The sequence below is a fragment of the Parasteatoda tepidariorum genome, chromosome 7 (assembly GCF_982258835.1).
Source record: "Parasteatoda tepidariorum strain Cologne lab strain chromosome 7, Ptep-v5.0, whole genome shotgun sequence".
NCBI classification, from domain to species: Eukaryota; Metazoa; Arthropoda; class Arachnida; order Araneae; family Theridiidae; genus Parasteatoda; species Parasteatoda tepidariorum.
This window is the reverse complement of record NC_141761.1, coordinates 9,366,918-9,390,985: the sequence shown is the minus strand read 5'-3', so window position 1 is coordinate 9,390,985 and position 24,068 is coordinate 9,366,918. Positions and strand designations below refer to the sequence as shown.

At 27.3% G+C, this 24,068-nt stretch overlaps 1 pseudogene across 1 annotated transcript in view; it reads left to right on the top strand.

The window, feature by feature from the left end:
• Nucleotides 1-22,670, top strand: part of LOC147806817 (afadin-like) — a 29,601-nt pseudogene extending 6,931 nt beyond the window's left edge. The window contains exons 4-18 of the transcript XR_015435735.1: nt 434-698; nt 2,817-2,953; nt 3,149-3,252; nt 6,152-6,351; nt 6,469-6,512; nt 8,615-8,855; nt 10,366-10,560; nt 11,691-11,922; nt 13,054-13,269; nt 14,750-14,917; nt 15,913-16,079; nt 17,261-17,349; nt 18,916-19,044; nt 19,985-20,053; nt 22,449-22,670. The product of XR_015435735.1 is annotated as an afadin-like (transcript). The remainder of the gene's footprint in view (nt 1-433; nt 699-2,816; nt 2,954-3,148; nt 3,253-6,151; nt 6,352-6,468; nt 6,513-8,614; nt 8,856-10,365; nt 10,561-11,690; nt 11,923-13,053; nt 13,270-14,749; nt 14,918-15,912; nt 16,080-17,260; nt 17,350-18,915; nt 19,045-19,984; nt 20,054-22,448) is intronic.
• Nucleotides 22,671-24,068: the final 1,398 nt, after the last annotated feature.

The following is a 24,068-nucleotide window of genomic DNA, read 5'->3' as shown; positions in this document are numbered from 1 at the left end:
CAAGATTTGTAAATGTAAAAAGTTCCCTAATTTTGTTTTGTTAAAATATTTATTGCTTTTTTATATTTTAACTTAACCTGTAAAATTTTTTTTATAAAGTTTCCTTTCTTTAACTACATGTTTTTGTGGAAAAGAATTTGCAGTTAGAAATTCTTTTGTAAATGCCACAATCTTTTGTAAATTTGTTAGCATCTATAATCTTATGTCTTATGAATTGCAAACATCTATATGTCCTATGAATTGCAAACATCTATATGTCTTATGAATTGCAAGCATAATAATGCACGAGATAATATATAGGGTGTTTAAACATATCCATGAAGCACAAAGTGTGCTCAAAATTGCTACTTACATCACAGTACAAAATTGACCTGGACCATTACAAAAACATGTATTATAAATTTTTTAAAAACTTTTTATATGGTATTTTTAGGTGATACCTTGAGAATATTTGGAGAAGCTTTAAATAAAGATGTGCCTTACAAAACACTTTTACTTTCTACAAAAGATACTGCATCCTATGTGGTAAAAGAGATATTGAATGAATATGGATCCTTTTATGTATTGTCTTGTATAAACTATAGTATCACATCATACAAATGATGGTCCTGATTTTCAAAATGGCGGTATCAGAGAATATATATTGGATGATGATGATTGTCCCCTGATGATTCAGCAGCAGCATAATCGGAATAAAGGTAAAAACAAACTATTAGTGAATTTCTGGTTGATTCAAAATTCTGATTTGACACTTACGTTTTGACAAAAAAAAAGTAGGAAAAAAAGCTCATTGATATGCTAAAAACAATTGACATCATTCCTTTGCAGACATTTTTATAAATTATAGAATATCGAACAACTGCATGTAAAGAGTCCCAAAAAGTCAATTGAGACTGACAATCATTTGAGTATTGTAACCAGGGCTTGAAAAAAACTCAGAAATGTTACCCGTCCCCGAGGACGGCTTGTCCAACAATGTACCCGTCCTCCTTTGAAACGAACCCGCAGCTTCTAAATAAATAAAAATATAATTTTCTCTTATTTATTACAGACATTTATATAAATTGCACAATGAATTACTAGTTACTAGGATTACATTATACAGTAATAAAAGAAATACTAGGTTGCTAATAATAACCTAGTATTTCTTTTATGAAATAATTTATTTCCTTTACGAAATAATTTATTCGGGGGTATTGCGTTTTTTAAATGAATCAAATATGACGTTTGCCAGTTCCACAATCAAGTCAATGATTTACTAAGGTTTCTGCACAGAAATCTGAAAGGGGTTTTCCATTTAGGTAAATGTTCATAATTGCGTTTAACGCTTCTTGTTTAAGACCAGTACGTAATGTGTTTTTTTGTAAGTTCATTGCTGAAAAGCCCCTTTCAAATGCTGCTGTACTCCCAGACAGAGAAGATATCAATTCCATTTCAGGGTCATTTTAGAAGTGAGGAGCTAGACTCGTGTAAGATAACAAAAATTGAAAATGTATCACGAACATAAACGGGAAAATGGCCGTCTGCACGGACGTTGGATTCGAGAAATTCGTTGTCCGCGGGGAATTTTTGACCGCCGAGGACGGGCGGACGGGCTGTTTTTCGAGCCCTGATTGTAGCAAGTACCATGATCAAAATTAAAATATTGATAGTATTTTCTTCATTGATAATGGTGTTTGTTTAAAATACTAAAAACATCGCTTTTCATACTTATTTGATGTTTTCTTTTACTTTTGCTTACTTTTTTTGAAATTGTTTTACTTAAAAAAAATATATATATTAGCATTATTTATTTTATCTGTAAGAAGACTTTTTTGTTGCTTGTTCTTTTTATTTTTATAAATATGTATAGATGTCTGTTTATTCAGTATACTGTAAAAAGTGGATGATTGAAGGAAAGACTGTTTTATCTAAACTAATGTTAATCAAAATATGCTATTAATTCAAATCTACCACAAATTTTATTAGAAATTGCTTAAAGCTTGTTGTAATCAATCAAGAGTAAAGTTCGCTGTAATTGGTAGAAAATAAAGCTTATTGTAATCAATAGAAAAACTTGGCAACAGTTATGAAATTATTAGTTTTTTGCAAAGGTCTTGGCATGATTTAGTTATGAAAATCTTAATTCTTAGTTGTGTTTTAATTATTATTTTTGTTGTCATTTATTTATCTTTTTGTAGGAATCAATAGTATATCTTTTATTTAAAATTATTTATGAGTGGCAAGTTTAAACATAACAAATAATTAATATAAATTTGGATAATCTTTTTTTCATTTATTCTATACAAAAATAATTAAAAAAATTTTTTTAAAACTAATATTAAGTTATGAAAAATTTTTGTGGTTCATATAAAAATGAATGGTTTTGTGTCTGAAAGATTTTATGGAAATGATAGCTCATAAATTTATTTATTTTGTTTTCTAACTGTTATTTTCCTTTCTGCCTGGAAGGTTGAAAACATAAATAATGACAAACTTTTTGTGTAATCTGTTTTTTCCCCCTGTAAATAGCTGTAAAAAATTTTTAAGTTACAAAATTTTTGCAGCTTAATAAAGTATGGTATACATCGTGAATACTTCTTGGCATACTTTAATTTGACAAAGAAAACATATTTTTATTTGCTTTTCTAACTGCTAAGTATGGTTTTGGTTTAATTTTTTTTTATTTTGAACGAACATAATGAATAATATACTTTATTTATATTTAATTTAAATATAAAATTTTTTGAAGCTTGTAGAAAATTGTTAGCCATATGCGAAAAGGAAACTTTACGTTCTGTTGTTAACTCAACCATTAAATGCTTTTATTTTTGTAGGTGACTTATCATTTCATGTTCGAAGACGACCTGCTGATTACCAGCCTAGAAAAAGGAAAAAAAAGTCTAAGCCAACTAAAAAGGATGGCAGGATGATACAATTGAAAAACTACCCTACCTCCTTGAAATGAATTCTGGTACTTATATCAAAAAATAATATCCTAATTTAAGGTTTTTTTTTCTAATGAAAGAAATTGATATAGATCCTTATTCCTTAACATTATAATTGTTTTTTGTGAAAATATTAACTAAATAAATACAAATACTAACATCTTTGCCTTTTTGTTAAAAATCTAAGCTTTTTTTAAATTAATTTGTTGACATGATTACAGATGGCAGTGATGGACATGGGCCTTCCAAGAAACACAGACTTTACCGTAATGTTACTGAAGTTGGTAGTGAAAGAAGTGGCTCTATCGGGGGACAATACTTGCAGGTAAAAGAAAAATTAACGATGAATTTGTGCATTTTTAAATATTAATTAAATTTTGTACAAGAATAGACAAAATAGGTTGGAAATGTATAATTTCATTTAATTGTATAATTTATTGATTTTTACTATGGATAATTTGTGTGTATATAACATGAAATATTTATAAATACTCAGTTGACATTGCTATTTTACTCACATTATTTAATAATTTTTATTCTTCATAATAATTCATAACTCTTAACTGTTTTTAAGAAGAAGTTTTTAAAGCATTTAAATAGAAATAAATATATATTAAAATGTGCATATATATATATATATATATATATATATATATATATATATATATATATATATATATATATATATATATATATATATATATATATATATATATATATATATATATATATATAAAAGACTTAACAGTTCAAACTAGTAGAAATCAATGCATTTCTATAATCCAGGAGTCATAAAATTCCTCTTAAAATCCGCTACTATCTGTAATACATAATAAGTTGAATAGATAGAGTTAATAATTAATAAAGATACCCATAGAACATTTTTTTAATTATTCAAGTCCTATTGCAGAACATAAGTTCTTATTCTACTGCTGTTAACATTTGAATTTATAGTTGAAGTTAGTCATATAAATTGTTTATATAAATGCTTATTCAAGTTTTTCAGGGTTAGTAGTTGGGTGCCTACAGAATGTTATTTTCAGCAAATACTAATGTGGATTTTATAATAATTGATTTAAAAATTCAGATATTGATCCAACATGTTTTTGTTTAATTTAATAACGTTTAAAAAATAGCAAAATTCGATAGTTCAAATTAAAGAATTGCCTACTAATTGCTTTCATACTTTAGACAAATAGCTTTCTCCACATAGCTTTTTAAATTGTAATGGAATTATGCAATTTTATAGAAAAGAAAACTTAATTAACTATTTTATATTATCAAATTTTTATGGTAATGACTTAAATGTTATAACACTCATATATTATTCTCAGCAAATGCAGTAACAAATTTAGTAGAGTTGAATTTTGTTTTTTCATAATTATTGATTTATGTCTTTCATGTAATTTTAAATCAGCAATCAATTCCAATCATCTTTGCAGTAATTATATCGTAGAATTTATAAAAATTGAATCTACTAAATTTTACTTATAAAAAATATTAACTGGCATATTTACTGTGCTTTTGTTTCGTGATTATTAAAATCCTTCATAAAATTATTTTGATTATCGAAGTTTTAAACTCAATTACAAATTTTAATTTAATATTGGTATTAGCGAATATTACTAGGATGAGATTTTTCCGCTTTTTAGCGGATTTTTGGCTTTTGTCTCTCGAGTTTCCGACTTTTTTGTAATTTTTTTTTATGGAAAACTCAGATTTTTCTCTAAATGTTTCACTTTTTTTAATAAATATTCCGCCTTTTCTGAAAATTCAGCTGTTGAAATAACAATCATATTTATTTTCCGATTTTCAAAGATGAACCGAAATTCAAACTATTTTAAGACACTAAAATAGCAATTTTTGTATGTTAAAAAGTCATTAAATGTTTCTACTTCACAATTATTGATGTGTTTCACAGAGCTTTATCTAAATTAGATAATAATATGAACATAATGATTCCAATTTTCTTTTCTTTTCTAAATAATTAAAAAAACTATGTTACTGATATTTTTTCTATAAATCACATATTAGTATTTATTAAAAGAACTTGAAGGTTTATGTATGTTTTCAGTAGTGCTGAACTATAGGCAGAATTCTTAAGTAATAATTGTCTCCTTTGTGTGAACTGAAGAAACTTCTAACTTTATTTTTTCAATGGGTTATTTTACTGAGTGTCAATGTAATTCATATATTAAGAAATTATTATGCAATTAATTATGTATTGACACATAGTTATTTATTATCTTAAATTGTCTAAAATTTATAATTAAACGATTGCAGGCGTGTATGATTTACTCGCGTGGAAATTCAGCTTTTTTCTCTTTAAGCCAACCTCATCCCTGATATTAGCTAATTGACTCCACTTATTTATTTAAGGCAACATTACTATAAATATTTTCTACACATATTGATCTCAAACTATTGTGAATTGCTCAGTGCACCATTAATAAATTTGTAAAAATAAATAAATGTATAACTGTTAAAAAGTTCTGTTTACAGAGTAATTCTGAAATTAAAATTAGTATATTTTGCTATTCTTTTGAATTGAAATTTGCTTTTATAATGCTTTTTTTTATTTGTCCTTTGCCTTTTTCTAAAACAGTATATGTCTACTGCTCAAAAAAATGTCTTGATCTTATCCTGATTTATTTGAAACATTTTGTCCTTTTCCTTAACCCATTATGATGCCTGAGTATTCCTGTTTCCTTTTTATAAAACCCTCAAATAATCTATATATATTAATATCATTTAAAACTTAAATCTATTTTGTATTTTATTTTTAAAATTTTCTTTTCTTTTACTGTTATACTGTTTAATAAATTATTAAGACTTTTATAAATTAAGATATTTATTATCCAGGAGCTTTAATTTCTATTTATTGAAACATTCAGGCTATCAAGTAATATTTATGATTTTATGAAAAACACCATACTGTAAACAGCTTCATGTTTCACTTTTTTATATTACTTTAAAATTTTCTATTTATAAACTATATTTTCTACTTTTTTAAATTTTTTATTACCAAGTTGTTCTATTTATTGTTCTAATATTTTAATTCCTATATTTTGAAAAATTTTGATTTTGTGATATGCTGATATTACTTTTTATAAACACATGTTTTCTAAACATTTAACTATCTTTTTTCATTGAATTTTGTTTATTCTGATCTATGATTTTTCTATTTATTTACTTAAATCTTCGATTATTTATTATACTTACAGCTGTTTGGTCCAAATGTCCAACCTCGTCACTGTGTGATTGCTCATACACAGAGAATAGTTATAGTTACTCCTAGCAGTGGAGATGCAGAAACTTATGTGAATGGTATGAGAGTATGTGAAACAACTATATTACGGAATGGAATGGTTGTACGGTTTGGAAAACTGCTACTTTTCGATTTGTTGACCCACTTCATGACCAGGTAATTAAAGATATTTTCAACAAAGTTTCGATCAAAATAAGTCATTTTCAGATAATTTTTCTTCACTACATTCAGTTGCATATGTTTATTGGTAACATATTTATTTCTCTTTTCTAGAAACATGGTATGGACCCTCGAAAGCATCCTGAATTTATACAAAGGTAATATTCTTATATTATCCTTAAATGTATTTTAACTTTAGTTAAGTAAGATATTTATTGGGTTGGTTTTATAGATAGTTAAAAAAAATTATATGGATTGTATATTTATTTAACCTTCCAAGTGTTGAATACTTCTCCACTATGCCTCTTTTACCTCCTAAAAAACACCTTTTTTTGTTGGAGAGCCCTTCGCTTAAAGTACAGAGTAAGGACTAGATTGTTAATTTATTAAATTTTTTTAATTCATTTCATTTTATACAATATGAATTTTACATTACTTATTTCAACAAATATGTTCTTTTTTTGTGTAGTATTACAGTGTAAGTCCATTATAACTACGATTTAAACAGCAAGTGCAATTGTCGTTATAGTAATTTTGCAGTTATAAGCAAATACACATATTTAATATTAAAACAACAATAAAGGAGCTTAAAAAAATGAAATAAACATATTCATCTCTCTCATATTTCAAACCACTACATATTTTGATTTAAAATATATAAATAGACTGCTTTTGTCTACCGATAACAAACTGGATTGAGAGTTTTTTCAATATGGCAAGTCATTTTCAGATTGTTATAAACTTACAATTTTTGAATTGTTAGTGTCAGCATTTCACTGTGAATGGGAAAACTAAGTTGTAATTACAGACCTTTTGTAATAGATTGTATTTATTATTTCGATATTGCTGTATAATTTATCCTTAATCTTATGATTATTTGCACTTTATTATTATTACATTTGTTATTGTTCATTTGTATTGTTTCTTTTGATGATCATTCCATCTGAAATAATTCAAATTATTAATTTTGAGTAAATTTTAAAAACTACTAAAGCTGTAACAAATATTACCTACTAGTATCATGGTTTAGGAATTAAACATTATTTTATGTTGTAACTTAATTCAAATACTGGGAGAATAAGAACTTAGGGATCATATCAATTAAATCAAAATCAGCACCAACTAATTAGTCAATTTATTTAATTTAATTTTAATGAATACATAAATAAAGTAGACCAAGATCTTGGGCCAAAAAAGAAAAGACAATTAAATCAAGTAATTTAGCTTCAAAGAAAATTTTGAAACATAACTGTACTAGATAAGTATTTCTAAAGATTTTAAAATTTTTATTTTTCTTCTCCCTGTCCTTCAAAGTTAGTGAACTAAAATCTTGTGTGCATTCATAAATCTGTATTTTATTAGCTTTCTATTGGTAAGGAAGAATAGCCTTGAAATTTTAAAACCAATAAATAGTGAATTTGTTGAAATTTTAAAACCCAGGTACGTAAAACCTGTGTAAGTTGACCACTTGTGGTGCATTGTTTTAGTGGTCAACTTAAACAAGTGGGCAACTTATAGAGGGGGTAGGACATTGTTTACTTTTTCGTTTCCTACATCATGTTGCTATATATTTAAAAAAACTTTTACTTGACTTTAAAATTTTATTTAGCAAATAGTCAAATGAATATCTTAAGAAATGTGTTTAAACCTGAATGAACTTCAATTTGTTACACAAACATAATTCTAATATTTAACTAACTTTTTAAAAAAATATTATTTCGTTAGTTATGCATGTGAAGTGCTTAATAAAAATAATTTCTTAAAATATCAGAACACGAAAACATGTAATTTGAAAATTGCAACTGGAAGAGCAACTTTTCAACTAACACACCCGCTTTCAATGAATGAATGAGAGAAATGGTCAAAAGCTGACCCCTACAGTTTCCCCAGTCGGTCAACTCACAAAAGGGTTTAGATTGGCTTTTTACACCATTTCACCGAACAAGTGAAATTTTAACATAATGACAGAAAATTTTCTGCATTTTTTTTCCTGGTCAACTTATGAGGGTTTTAGAATAGAATTTCATAATATTCTATTCTAAAACCCTCCTACCTATAGACAAAATTGACTTATTTCAGTGGTCAACATACAAGATAGACAGGTGGTCAAGTTGCAAAGGTTTTGCTTCTTTATATTATATAGAAAAAATTCTGTTCTTGATAATTGAGGTCAGTTTATGGAGGTGTCCAACTTACAAGGGTGGTCAACTTGGCAGGTTTCACTGTAATTCCTTTAATAAATAATTTTTAATTTTCACAGAAGTCGAAGGGAAGACCAGGTGTTCCTTCATCATCATGGTAGCTATGAAACTACATTTGATGCAGATGGCAATGCAGAAACAGTATCCACACATTCCAGAGATGAGCGTCTTTCCAAAAAGTCTGACGATGCTCTTTCTCATAGGTCGTGAAAGTACACATGGACGCAGTAGTGAGAGATATGAGCGCGAAGAGGGGCAATGATCCTATTCTTCCAGCTGTTTTAGAATTCTGGGAAGATGGTATGGTTTTATAAAAAAATATTTCCTTTTCTATTTTCCTAAAAAGTTTAGAAAAGTTTATTTATTTCCTTTTAAAATTAAAAAAAAGTACTTTTAAGCATATTTGAATGTTAATTGCATATACTTTCTCTGTGTAGTAAAAGCTCTATTACTTGTTAGTTAAAAAAGTAAGTATTAAAGTTGAAAACTGTTTCTGGGGAATCTGTTTCAATTTTGTTGTTGATTGAGAAAGTATTTTAGTTAAAGCTGGTGTGTTTCATGTAAAGATGATTTGCTAAAAGATACTAAAACTGAATTGTTTATATTGATTTATTGACTCTGTATCTTGAAAATTAGTCAAAAGTTAATTGTTTATAATTAAAGCTTTTTCAATGACAAAGAATGCAGGAAGTAAATTTAACTTAGTGTTTTGTATAAATAATTAATAAATCATGTTACATATTAGAAAGAGTGATGCCATATCTCAAAAATGCTCACATCTCTGTTTTAATCGATTAAATTGTAAAGCTGCTTAAAGTATAACTAAATATTAAGTTGCAGTAGTATATGTTGCAAATATATGTAAGTATATGTTGCAGTAGTTTATTCCTAAATTATTTGAGTATAGATTCTTCAATGTAAGCTATGTTTTTGTCCTGTTATAGAATGAAGCTTGTATTTGGACATAGATTTTTAATGTAAGCTATATTTTTGTCATATTGCAAAATTAAGTTTATTTGTTTTGTATGTCTGCGAGTTCCCTCTGTTAATATTTAAATAATATACTATATAATATAAACAGAACTATACAGATACAAATACTATACAATAGGATTTTTTGCATCAAGTTGATTTAATGCACAAAAACTCTATCTACACCCTAAATTAAATGGTTTTGATAAAATTTAGTCATATTTTCTATTAATTTTATATTTTTCGTAACATGCATTGTTTGTGTTAGCGAGGAGAGCAATAGGTAGTTTTGATTAAGTTTGTATCTTTGTTTAATTATTTGTGGTCTGTTGAAAGAGGATCCCAGTTTTTTAAATACAATTGTAGGTAGCAAAAAATATAGTTGCTAACTGCTATAAAAAAAGGTTTTTAAATTATGAATTAAATCAGTTAACACAAAAGTAGAAAACTAGAGCAAAAAAAAATCAAAAATAATATATATATATTTTCTTATATTTAAAATTCAAGTTATCCCAACTCTGCTAATATGTAGTTTAGTTGTAAGATTATGCTCATTTCTTAATAGCGAAGTTACTCATACTTTTACTAATTCACCATGTAAAAATTTGATTCACTATGTTATCTGATCTCGTTAATTTTGGATCACTTAAAAAAATTAGTTGGCAGTATTTTTTGGATGTCTGTAGTTGTCGTGTTACTTGTTGACAAAATCGGATGAGATTTTTCACTATTCAACATTGTATATAATAATTGAAAGAAAATTGTTTTTTTTTTAAAGAAAATTTAATCTTAAACTACTTAAATATTTTAATTAATGTTTTTCTTTTAAAATTTTTAGGTGAAGAAGCTTTTCTAGCTGCATCAATTTCTCAGCTAGATCCTAGTCAAGTGCTGTCACCAACATATGCTCTGTTGGCTGCTCGATATCGTGCCTCTACACATTTTAGGCCCGAAACTACCCCCAAATGATCGTGCTCATAGGCTGACAGCTTTGATGAACAATGCAGCAGCTGTAATGCATCAAGTTATACAGGTAATAGATTTTATTAGTTTATTGAATATTTAAGTCAAATGTTTGTAAATAAGTGATTGGCGGACACAATATACAAGAGCATGCAAACGCTGTTGACGAAAAATGTATGATTGGAATACGATAAAAAGTTTGGTAGTTCAATAACTAGTTTTATAACTTAAAACTGCTAAAGAAAGATGTGTTGGTACATATACTAATCGATGTAAATTTTTATAAAAATTAAAACATGTAAAAAAAATCAGAAAATTTTGAACAAATTTTGTCAGAATTAGGTTAGGATGAAAGATAGTTGTAAGGATCAATAGATTGCTTGCAGATAGTTTATTTATGAGATTTTGTGTTTACAGATTTCATTTTACCTAAGTCTGGTGATTGGATTCAGCTCTTATATTTAGATAAATTTTTATAATGTGAAAAATTTCTAGAATTTTTTGAATAGTTTAAAAATTTTCTCATACAGTTAAGCTCATTAAATATTAACTTTTTGGTTCTTAAAATTTAGTTTTCCTTCAATCATCAATAAGTTATGTATTTCAGTTGAAATTTTATTTGTCATTGTCAATTAGCATTTTTTTTTAGATTTATGTATCTGAATCTGTGTAAACTAAAAAAAAGAAAGCGAATTTTAATATTTCTTTAATAACCCTACTACTTATTCAATGTTAATTAGTTGAAAACAATACCGTATACTACTAATTTTAGGTATGCAAAGCTGAAAATTTTTGTGGATTTTTTTCAAGCCTTTAGTTGAATGCCTTGAAATTTTAGAAATTACTGAGGTATTGTAATTAATTGTACAAAAATTTCACGAAATTAAATTTAAAATTTTTAAAACAAATTTTCTTAAATTTCATTATATTCTATGTGAATAAAAAAGTTACATTTGTTTAGCTTCTTAGCAGTTTTTACGGCTAGTAAAGTATAAAATTTTGTATATATTATAATTTTTATCTGCTTGTGTTGCCTTTAATATTAAAATAAATTCATAATTTTTCTTTTTAATTATGTATAAAATATATGCACTGACATTTTTAACAGTTTTTGTATGGTTTAAAATAAATCCTTTTTTTATATTATTTTTCAATCATTATTTAGAGGATAATTAGTTTTCATTTATCTCTTTTTATTAGGATGGATATCGAGATGCAACTATCCTGGCTTTTTGGCTTGCTGATACTTCTGAATTGCTTCATTTTCTGAAATAAGATCGCCTTTTAGTGAATATACTCTTAATGCCCAAGATTTACTAGCAGAAAGTGTTCTTGCGAAGTCTTGTAACGTGTCAACAGTAGAACATTCAAGATGCAATGCCAGCTTTCCTTGAAGATCGTGATGATGTCAATGAAGAAGAGGGTACAACTGGTAAGCTTTTTTCTTTTACACTGCTTGACATTTGGCCGTTAGGCATACCATAGGAAAACTCTGTAATTAGTGTGATCAACTGTTTTTCTATGTTATATGAACATTTCAAAATAAGGAAGGGAATGATTTTACACCAACTTAACCTCTAAATAAATTTATTCCTATATCTAATTTTACAAAAGTTAGTGTCTTTAGTAATCTATAAATGCTGATCAGAGTGGTAGCCTTCTACCGATTACTTAATGGGTTTGACAATTTTAGCACTCGTTTAAAGGGCCCTTCTTAACATTAGATATATTATTTTTCCTCTAGCATAAATTAATTTTTACCTTAATAGACTAATAATTTGAGTTTGGCACAAGTATACCCTCTTTTTTGATATTTAAAACATTATACTTGCATTTAATTTAATAAAATATGCACAAACAGAGTGTCCAAAAAATATAAAAGTGATCAATGTCACAAGTCTAAAAAGAAGTATCACATATTTTAGAAAAAATGTATTCAATGATACTATTTTGCGGTGGAGCCAGGGAATGCAATTCTTAAATAGAAACCATTTTTTTATTGCAGATTCGGATTCACCAGAAAAAATGCCTCAATTTCATCTACTGGTTTTCTCATTTTGGTTCATAGATGGTGTTGTAATTTTGAATTAAAATGAGTTTCAAATTATTTAAAGACATTTTTCAACCAGTTGCATATCAGATCAAATAAATATAGACATTTTTTAGTGTAAATTCTATTGGTATTTTCTTAATATCGAATTCTATTCTCTCCCTACTTTCTGAATCTAGGCCACTCCCATGGAGTGAGATCAAATTTAATTTCCGATTTCTGATCAGATGCCTTTTTCTAGAGTTATTACACTGTTTCTATGCTTTTTAGATTTCCTGTTTATTTTATTACTAATTTTTGTTACCACTTTTTCAGTAATGAAATAAAATAAAGAATTTTTTTTTTTACCCAGCAATCAACCTTAGTTTAAATTTCTAAATTAGTTCATGGAATTAGCTTTAAACTTTCTTATTGAATTTTTTTCTAACTTTGTGTGTTATAATTATTGTATTACATCTGATTGAAATGCAATTTCATTTATAGCTAAGTTTTATATGAGGTGTCTGTTCTCAGCTGATGTTTTAGCTGTGTCTGTCACTTTTGAGGCGATGCCGTGTCAATGCAGTCATCCAGATGTTTTCACTTCATCAACTGTTCAATAAAGTTGTATGTGAAACCAGAATGAACGAGACTTTGGGGTGCAAGACTAAAGAGAAGGTTGGGACGCGTGGAAGCATAGACTGAGAAAAAAGGATTGCTGCTGATTGTCTTCTCAGTCGTATTGTGCAGGTAATTTTGTATTTTTCGCAATTGCACTTTTATATATAAAAATAGCACTATTTTTTATACTGCAGTGATTCTACTATATCAGGGGTGGCCAAACTCCTTGATAGTCGAGCCATTTTTCAAAATTTGAAATTTTTCGCGAGCCACAATTAAAAACGTATTTAAAAGGTATGCAAAAAAAAGGTGTTAAATTTTTTTTACATAAATTATATTTATTGAAAACATATAAGTAAAAGTACTAAATATGTGTATTTAATTTTCTTCTTAATAATTCTTTAAAATTTGGTTAATAATTGGTGATAGCACTTCTCAGTTATTCCTTGAGATGCTGGTTATTTAATACTGATCGGTGTTTGGATTTCACGAATTTTAAAGTAGAGTAAAATGATTCACATAAGTACGTTGTTCCGAATATTGAAATAATTCGACAAGCAGCCTTTTTTAATTCAGGATACTTCCATTCTGGTACAAATTTCCAAAATTCAGATATCGACGTCGACTTATATTTTAAAAGTAGAGCTTGATCTTCTTGCATCTCTATTAATTCTAATTCTCCAGATGCTTTTTGTGTCATAATTATATTGGAAATGGAAAACTCACCTTGAATTGAACAACGTTGCTCTTAGTTTTTTATATTTGTTCTCGGTAATTTAAAAGACATTTTGAAACACATACGGAACGATAATAATTTTTTTAAATATAATAGCACAAAAATGAAAAGGGAACTCGGGTACATCTATCGAGAGCCACAAATAATCCTTCAAAGAGCCGCATGTGGCTTGGAGCCGCAGGTACTATATGATAACTAACTGTACTGTATGATAACTAAAATTTAACTAAAAAGTTATACTAAAATTTTAAAAATCTTTAAAACATTTTCTACGTATTCAAACATTTTAAACTAATTTATATGGAAAGGATTTCTATCTTGTTTTATTTTCCCCCTACTGGCTTGTGAATTAATTGCATGCAATAATTTTTGAAATTTTTTTAAAGATTTTATATGGGATCTTTTTGGAAATAAGGAAAATTTTTAATTTTTCATCACTTCCATTAAATTCAAACACTTCCATTAAAATCCACTTTCAGACAAAGTATCCCAGTTAATAGTCTATATCTATCTTTAGAATTTTGTGTTGAAGATAAGATGTTCCTTTTATGGTGTAAAAAATATTTTAAGATTAATTTTATATTAATAAAATCTTAATAATGCTGAGAAGTTATGTGAGAAAGAATTTAATTTTTCTTTACATTTTCTTATAAAATGTATGGTTTGCATTTAAAACCTTGAAACTTTTTAAAATTTAAATGTAAACTTATAGCTCAAAATAAAACAAAGCTCAAATTTATAGTTGAGTAAATTGTTTTTTTGCCTAAAGATATTTTTTAATAAAAATTTAGAATATGTAAACTGATGGTTGTTTTTTGTACCCAACATATTTTATGTTGATTATAATAGTGCTTAAATTTAAATGTGTTTTAGGCTGCTCATTTACTGCAAGCTCCAAAAAGCAATTATGAAGACCTGGCTTCCATTAGTTGTCTTTGTTTTAAACTGAACTCACTGCAGTTACAAACACTCTTAGAAAGCTATCTACCTTCAGATGATGAATCTCATATACCTCAGGAATTTATTGAAAGTGTTGTAAAGGTATGTGTTATGTATTTGTAGTAACCTGACAGAGTTCTTTCACTGAATAGTTAGCTGTTATTAAATCCATGACTAACTTTATATTGTAAACTACTGTACCCAAACTTTCTTATAAATATAAGGAATAAACTTTCAAAGCAAAAAAGGAAGAGGGAAAAAGTGAATAATTCTCAACTGAAAGTTCTGAAATGGACATACTACAGTTTCAGTTTAAGAACCTTCCTCGGTGTCTGGATACCAAAATGATGGTAGCAAAGTAAAGAGACAAACACATGCTAAGTGGTTTAGCCAATAGAGACAGAGGAACAGGTTTGAATAATATAATAAAAAATAAGATATGAAAAAATGCGTGAGGGGATCTGAGGAGAGCTCCAGGGGACAACAGATTAAATTAGAGTACACTTCCAAATATTGAAAAACAGTGGGATGCAGAAAGGTTATTAAGTAAATTATTATAATTTTTCAAAGTATGAAAGGACAACCAAAAATTGAATTCGGTAGATTAAGAGCACAGTGTTAAATGATTTTAACAGAATAAAACTCAAACATGTGATTAAAATTCAAACTATGTAGAGCAATGAAAGATCGATTAATGTCCTGACTTTGGTCATAGCTTTCTCTTTTTTCTTTTTTTTTAAGTTGAAGTTTAAGGGTATGTTTAGTTTATCCAATATATGCAAGACTACAGTGACACCAAATTTGATAAAGACACCAGCTTTTAATATCAGATATAGGTTCTTTAAGGTTGGTGAAATTTAATTTATTTACTGGGGAAGAAACTATTTTAAAACTGAAATGTATTCAAAATCATAGCAATTTGGGAACTGATTTTCAGATAATAAGGTAAAACAATCAAATTGTCAAAATCTGATTCGAAATTTTGGTAGATATCAAATTGAATTTTTTATGGATGGAATCAATAATATTAAAAGGAAATCACTGTCTACAGCTATAGCTAGAGAGCTTTTTAGATAATAGTTTTTTTTTAATTTTAGGTTGCTGAAAATACTGCTGATGAACAAGCTAGAAGTGAAGGCAGAGATATTAAACTCGAAGAACTCACAATTGCCTTTCTTGTTGCCTGAGGATGGTTATTCTTGTGATATTGTCCGAGGAGTTCCAGCTGGATTGCAAGAATTTTTGCAACCACTTATTCTAGCAGGTAAAACAATTGCTTTATTATTGATGTACAAATATTTTTAATTTGCTATTTTATATTTATTTAAAATTGCTATACAAGTGAATATTGAAAATTAAATTTAAATATTTAAATGAAAACTATTTTCTTTCGTGACTTAAAACTAAATTTTCAATAACATAATTAAAATCATTATTTTTAACTATAATATTTCCTTGGTAGATGAGTTTCTGATTTTTAAATAAAATTGAAAAAAAAAATTAAAAGATCTTTCAATTTGCCATCAAAATCTTTTTCACTTTTAAATTGATTTTGAAAATTATTATTTAATAGTTGAAAATAATAACTTATGCAACTAATCAAACCACCATTTTTTTTATCAATATAAAGAATATTATGTATGTAAGTAAATTACAAAAGAAAAAATATTTAATGTGTTAAAATTGAGAACTGCTAAAATTTAATAATTCTGAATTAAGCATAGATTTTAATGTTATTTATTGTTTTATTACCTTTTTCAATATTCTGTTATGATCAGTTTTAAAAAAAATTTAATCACATTTTGATGGAAATGTAGAGTAAATTTTGGTAGAATAGTTTTGAATAATTATCCATTATAACTCGAAACTAATAATTTTTACCTTAAGAAATAAATTGCTGTCATGAAAATGTTCTCACAGTTCGAACTCTTTAGAAGTCCTCATTTACCTAAAAAGACAACTACAAATATTTTATATTTTTAAAGCCTCAGTTAAACATTATACACTCAGCTTACTTTGATATATATGATTGATATATATGATTGTTAAGTAAAAACTATAATTCAGTTAATTGGAAATGGGCTTCACTTTAAGTTTTAAAAACTTTTAAAAAACATGACTAACATTTATTTACTAATTATGTGATTTAAATTAATGTTGAATATTTTCTGATGTCGTGTTACATTGTTGTCAGCATACTAAATATCATTGTAGCTATAGTTTTTTTTCTTGTTTTTTATTATAATTATTAGAGCCACATCCTTCTCCCTTTTTAAAGTTATTCGTAAAAGGTGAAATTTGTTTATTCGGACTTTTTTTAATGTATGATTAGAATTAAAGTATTTTTGAATTCATTAATGTAGTAGCTTTTATTATTAATAACTTATTTAACTTAAATATATTACCAGGAGTATTGTATATAACATGTTTAATATTTTGTTAAAGGTCTTTGTCGTCTTACAATTCAGCCTACATCTTCTGGGTATTGGACTATTTACATGTCTGATCAAGATATTGGCAGGTTGCCTTCTGGGGTAATTAAAATTTATGTATTACATTCAAATAGTTAATTTTATTTTGATATTGTTTCTTTCAATTGTTCTGAGAAATTGCTTGAAAATTAATCTATGTATTAAACACTTTAAGTAAATGTGTGTGAGACTTTTTATATATTTATTATGTCATTCATAAATATACTACTGAGTTAAAATATGTGAGTTTTATACTTAAAGTCTAGCTTTAGAAAACTGAAAAAGAAATAACTGTTTTATTTTGATAAACTATTAACATTTGTAAAAAAATTCTGACTTCACTATATTTTTAATATTTTAAGTGAAATCAACATATTCATTAAAATTTATTTTTTGAACACTCTTTAAACTGATATTCTATATCCTAAAATAATAATTATTTGATGAAATTTCCATTGATATTAAAGGACACATGACACTAAATTTGCTTACTGTGAGAGATGTATATCAATAATTTTGTCACTAATGTTTCAAAATAGTATGTTAATTCTTCTACCAGGATGAGAAAAAGTTCACATAAATTTGAAAAGAGTTTTTTACAATAAATACTAACTATTGGAAGATTTTGAGTTATAACTTACTTTCTGTTAAGTTGAATGGAAAGTTTTGTTCACGAAAATGCATGCCTTATTTTATATTAATGTTAAGGTTATTTTATGAAAGAAAGTGGCAGGGTATTTGTCCTATAACTCAATTGTTATGTTCTAGCTTACAGAGACACAGGTATATGGCAGAAAAAAGGAATGTGCATACATATTCTCACTTGTATTGAAAGTATCCAGCAGAGCTAAGTGATAACCCTAATGTATACATTTAAGGATAAACACCCTACCATTTTTTTAAGGCACAGTTTGCATCTTTGTTTAATGAGGTGCGCCAAAAGAAATTTTCCGGTGTACCTAATATAATTTATCGTCAATGCAGGATTCATTACCAGATTCAATTCTTTTGGAATTTTGTGAAAACAATATTAAATTTGTAAATGATTTTGTTCAAACCTAAGATTGTAATCTCAAGTGATACATATTTTTGCAAAAACCACAATTATATATGACTACATGAGCATTTAAATACTAAGAAATAAAAACTAATTTGTCCACTATTTGGTTGTTAGAAAAATTGCATCACCAATTTATTTAAAAGTTTTCCAGGAGGATTTTAATTTTTATTTGTCAATTATCCATATAAAAATGCTCATGTTTTTAAAAGATAAGTTTGATGAACAGTTAAGTTTTTGAAAAGTCTTGTCTTTTTTTTTTCAGTATTGTGGTTTTTGTGAAAGGTTCTATAATAAAATGGTCCTTAAATGGACCTAATTTTTTTCTAGGTCATCCCCAATTATTGATGTGTGAAAACTTGTCTGTATTTGTTCTGTTGTGTTTTAAGAGACATTTTCTTTACCGTCTTAATTTATTTATTATTCTTATTTATTCTGTGAATACGTAAGATTACTTTTTAAAGTACTTTTTAGAAAGTGTGCCACTTTTAAAAAGTAACGACTTTGTCTTTAAAAAATCTAATAACACGTATTTGAGAAATGTTAGAATTAAATTGTAATTTAATTTCTAGGCTCGTAGTCCAAGTTTACACAGTCATGTTGATGATAGCAGCAGCTGGAAAAACCAAGAAGCAGAAGTAGATACAATCCGCTTACAGAAAAGTAATAATGGCATCGGTCTGAGCATTATTGCTGCTGGGGTAAACATTTAATTTCTTTCCTTGTTATAAAAAATTGTTTAACTGCAAAATACAAGAAAAAAAAAAGAATTCTCAGTTTTGAAATATCTTTGCATTTTTTAAATTCAATCATTAATTTAAAATTTATATTAAAAATATTATTTTTAACTAAAATGTAAATTTTTAATTGTAGTCTTAATAATATTGTAATTTTTAAAGTATTCCTAAAATTTTCCCTAGGAGCAGAATTATGTTGAACATTTTACGTCAAGACTTGAGAATCACACTAATAAAATTATTACTACTCTTTTTTAGTGACGAATAATATTGTTTTGCAAACTAAATTTGTAGGCCTTAATTAGAAATACCAAATTATGTATAATTGCTTACGTAACAGAACAAAACTTGATAACAGCATATAAAATTTTCTTCACTTTTAGAGTTGCTTATTCTAACAGTTCTGCTCCATTAATTAGTTGTTCTGTTGGGATTTCCACATACGTTGCAGTTCTGAGCATTAAGCATTTCTTATTATTCTCTTAGAATTTACAATTTTTGTAACTGTTTAGTTTTAATTATTTATTAATATTTTTTAAAAGCTTAAAAAGTTGATTAAAATGTATCCTGCAAATATATTTTAAAATATATTTAGGTGACACTTACATAATAAATGTTTAATATAATAAAATTTTATATTTTACAATTAATATAATAAATATAATAAAATATAATTATTTTATAATGAATGTAATTATAATTTTAGAATTTATTAAAATATTTTCTCTAATTAACATTGTATCCGAAGCATTGTTTTAGGATATGCCGTAATAATTCGAGTTAAATACCAAGAAATATAAATGTCTACAACATTCTAGCCTTGTTAAATTTATATGTTTTTAAAATTTACATATGTTGAAGCATACACATACTAAGAAATGATGTATGGTATTTATTCTTATAGGCTCCCTCTGACGCTGGCAAGATCGGAATCTTCATAAAATCTGCTGTAAAAGGCGGTGCTGCTGACCTAGTAAGTGGTTATAATTGAAGTAATTGTGCTGAAACTAAGAATGGCTTAGAAATAATTGAATTGTAAATGATGACTTAAACCTACTCCTCCCCCCTTACTTAAACATTAGATTTTTTACTATAGAAAAATTTGTTTCTCAGGTATGTATAGTGAGTTATTTAAAAGCATATTTTGTATGAAAGATATAAATCAGGATTCATCATTTTCCTGATGAAAAGTATTTTTTCCTCATTTCTCCTGCTTTTAAGATTTTGTTATTCCTGATTTTTTTTTGTATCTGCAGAATATACCATTTCTGTAATGCGTATATTAAAATAATTTATTTTAAGAATTGAAAGATTTGGATTTTTTTTTATCTTGATTGGTAATGCTAGATCACAAAATTTGATCGATCAAACTTGGCGACTGTCTACTAATTATAAGCATGATTTAGATAAACAACCTTACTCCCAAGATTCATTGCTTCAAAATTTTTGAGAATTCAGTCATTTTATGTGAAAGGAAACTTAAATATTTTACAAAATCAAATTTTATAGTGATGAGTTCAAGGGAGATATGTTTACTTATTATTTACTGAAACGCACACTTCCATGGTGGAATTTTGTGCTTTTATAATTATTGATTCATCTGATTTTAAAAATGACAAATTTCAATCGACCTTTTAGTAATTATATAACTAAATTATATTTTTACAAATGATAAAGTAGCATATTTACTGTGTTTTCGTTTTGAGGTCATTAACACATTAAAATTTCACAAATCAAATTATTTTAAAGTAAACTCTATTACAAATTTTGAAAAAGGGGAATATTAATTCATTTTATCGCCTCTTTCCTAACTACTTTTTTAATACAACAATACTATCATAATTTTTTTATGTATATTTATCTTAAACTATTATAAATTTTGTTCAGTGATCCTCCAATAATTCATCTGATTTTTACTGGAAACTATATAAACTTTCTGTTCTAAGCAAATTTATTCTGAAATTCAAAATTGTTTTTATTATTCTTTTGGTATAAAATTTGCTTTCATTAAACTTAACTAAAGCAGAATATGCTTTCTTTTTTATAGTAATCTGGTATGTGCCTCCTGCTCCAAAAATGTTCTGATATTGAAAAATATTGTAAATTGATAAATATTGTAATTACAATATTGTAAATATTGTAATTAAAGCCGATATAAATACGGATTATGTTTTATCATCAGAAACTTTCGTCATTGGACTAAAGAACTAGAAACTGAAAGATGTAACCATGATATGTAACCATGATATTTCAGTTATACTAAGCTATTTCAATTATTATAGCATTATTTAAGTATGTTCAGCTGTTTTTAAAAACTATACCCGATTTTTAAAAACTGTAACAACTGAAAAATTATTACATTTGCCATCTAGTGTGCTGTTTAATGACATAAAGTGAGAGAAAAAATAGTTCACTACAAGTATCTTTTATATTAAAAATATCGGGACAGCTACTGTCACCGTTGTTTTAGATGTTCCACCTAACTTTAAGTTTGAACTTGCTGCGAATTAACTAATAAAAAAATAAGAAAACTTAACAAATGTACAAGGAGTGCTAAGCAATAAAAGAAAGTTAGTCCGAGAATTATCAACCATTAAATTTGCTGTAAAAAAATGCAGAGTTTTTCGATCATTTGGTTAAAACTTTAAGTTCTTTTCAATGTCCGCAACTTTAGTGTTAAAATTTGACGTGCTGAATGGTTTATTTTCCTTTTTGAATTGAGTGCAATTTTTTTTCAAAAATTAGTTTTATTTGAAAATTATTTCAATTAACTGTTTTTTTCCCCCAAATTCATTTCCCTTTTTCTTTACTTTACAATTATCTATTGTTGTAAAAAAGTATTCACCTCACTCAAAATCTTCGTTTTATTTAATCTTGCTTGACTTGATGTCAAAATGAACAACCAGAAGAAAGAATAAATAAGTACGAAAAGAGAGTTTAATTTTAATACTTCGAAAATGTAGAAAGTTTGAAGCAATTTTCATAGTAGTGTTTGCAGTTTTTTAAAGAAAGTTCAAAACGATAAGGGATTTTTCTTATATTAAATTTCACCATTGCTGTCCATTTATTCTGAGGTAGTGAAATTTGCAATTCTACGTAAAAAGTCCTGAATATTTCGAGGTGTCTTTTAGGAAGTACAAAATCTACTAAGAAAATTGCTTGAAACTTTATCCTGCTTTTAAAATATTTATATCAGATTTCTTCCATTAGTTGCAAAATACAATTCACTACAAAATAATGAAGGCATAATTTTAAAATTTTTCCACGCATGCTCAGTACAAATAAAACTAATTTAAATGCTCATATCTTGTGAATTTTTTTCTTCGAATTTTGAAAGCAATATTTTTAAAACCAATTTTAAATTGCAGGGGAAGAGCTCACTGATGATGCAAAAAACTAAACATCGTGTCGGACCAAGGAATGTAAAAGCTTTGTATCAGTATGGAAAGACGAAATAAGGTAGTCATAGAAGTGGAGTGATATAACCAAGATATTCTTGGATAGAAAGAATTTGGAAAATTCAAGACAGGAAACGGCAATGCAGTCCTTTATTCGGGTACTGATTAAAGACATGGAAAAGGTGTTGGATACATACTAAGAAAAGAAACAGCGAAAAGCTTAATTGAATGGGAACCAATTAGTGATAGTAGATCAAGATTTTATTCCAAATACAGTGGATGCCGCTTAATGTGATCACATCGGGACGAGCATGATTTGATAACAATAACCGATTGATTACAATAAACAAAAAAAATTTAAGGTATAAAAATGATTTTTTTACATACGTATTAAAATAAAAATTATTTTAAATTCGGAGTTGTTGCTGTGAAACTCTAAAGTATTTAATAGAAATTAATTTTCACTAAAGAAAAAGAATTAGTTAGTATAGTTACATATTTAATGATGAACTGCAGAAAACGATACAAAATACAAAAGGTTAATTATTAACTGAAAAAGAAATCATCAATTGTCGATTGTTTAGCATTCTTTCGAAGCAAGTCATTTACGAATCGCTCATAATCATAATGCTTATGAAAGTGTTCCGCGTCGGCTTTGTTTTGCACACCTAGCCGTAAGACTCGAAGTGCCTCCCTCATCTGAGCAGGCGTCGGAATTTTGTCCTCGATAGCACTTTCGGGTTCATCATCGGCATCAGAATCTTGTGACGAAGCTGGATCTTTGACACATACGGCTTCGCAAATGTCCTCATCAGTTAACGAAGTAGAAGTCTCAACCTTCTCGTCGATCTCCATCCATGCTTCAAAATCCTCAGCATTCATATCGGGCGGGGGATTGAAAACGTCTTCCATTTCTTTCATTACAGCAGCATTGTTGTCCTCTGGTTGACAAAATCCTCCATGACTAAAACAATTTCGAATTGTTTTTTCCGAGACATTATTCTATGACATTGTTAACAAATGTATGGCATCCAAAACATTTGTTTTTTTGGCTAGAGCGTTCGCATTAAGATCTTCAGCGTCTTGGTCTTCCATATTTTCTAAGATCCTTCAAGGTGCGGATAATTCCCTGGTCACACGGTTGAATTAAAGAAGTGGTGTTTGGTGGTAGGAACACGATATTTATCTTTTTTAATGAAACAGTTACATCATGAGCAGTGCAGTTGTCTATGAGCAGGAGTATGTTCCGTTTTAGACGCTTGTCCCATTTCAACAGCCATTCGTTAAAGATGGTGGTAGTCATCCATGTCGTTTTGTTGGCAAAATAATCGACGGGCAGATTTTTCACACCTTTAAAACAGCGGGGCTTCTTACTTTTTCCAATCACTAAAAGTTTTTGTTTAGTGCCGGCCATACTAGCGCAACATAGCACAATTAGGCGTTCCTTGGAGGTTTTGCACCCTTGCGTACTTTCCTTCTGAAACATGTAGGTGTGTTCAGGCAGCGCACGAAAATATAGGCCAGTTTCATCAGCGTTATATACATCCTCAAGTGAATATGTGGCAATAAGTTTAGGCCATTCTTCTTTAA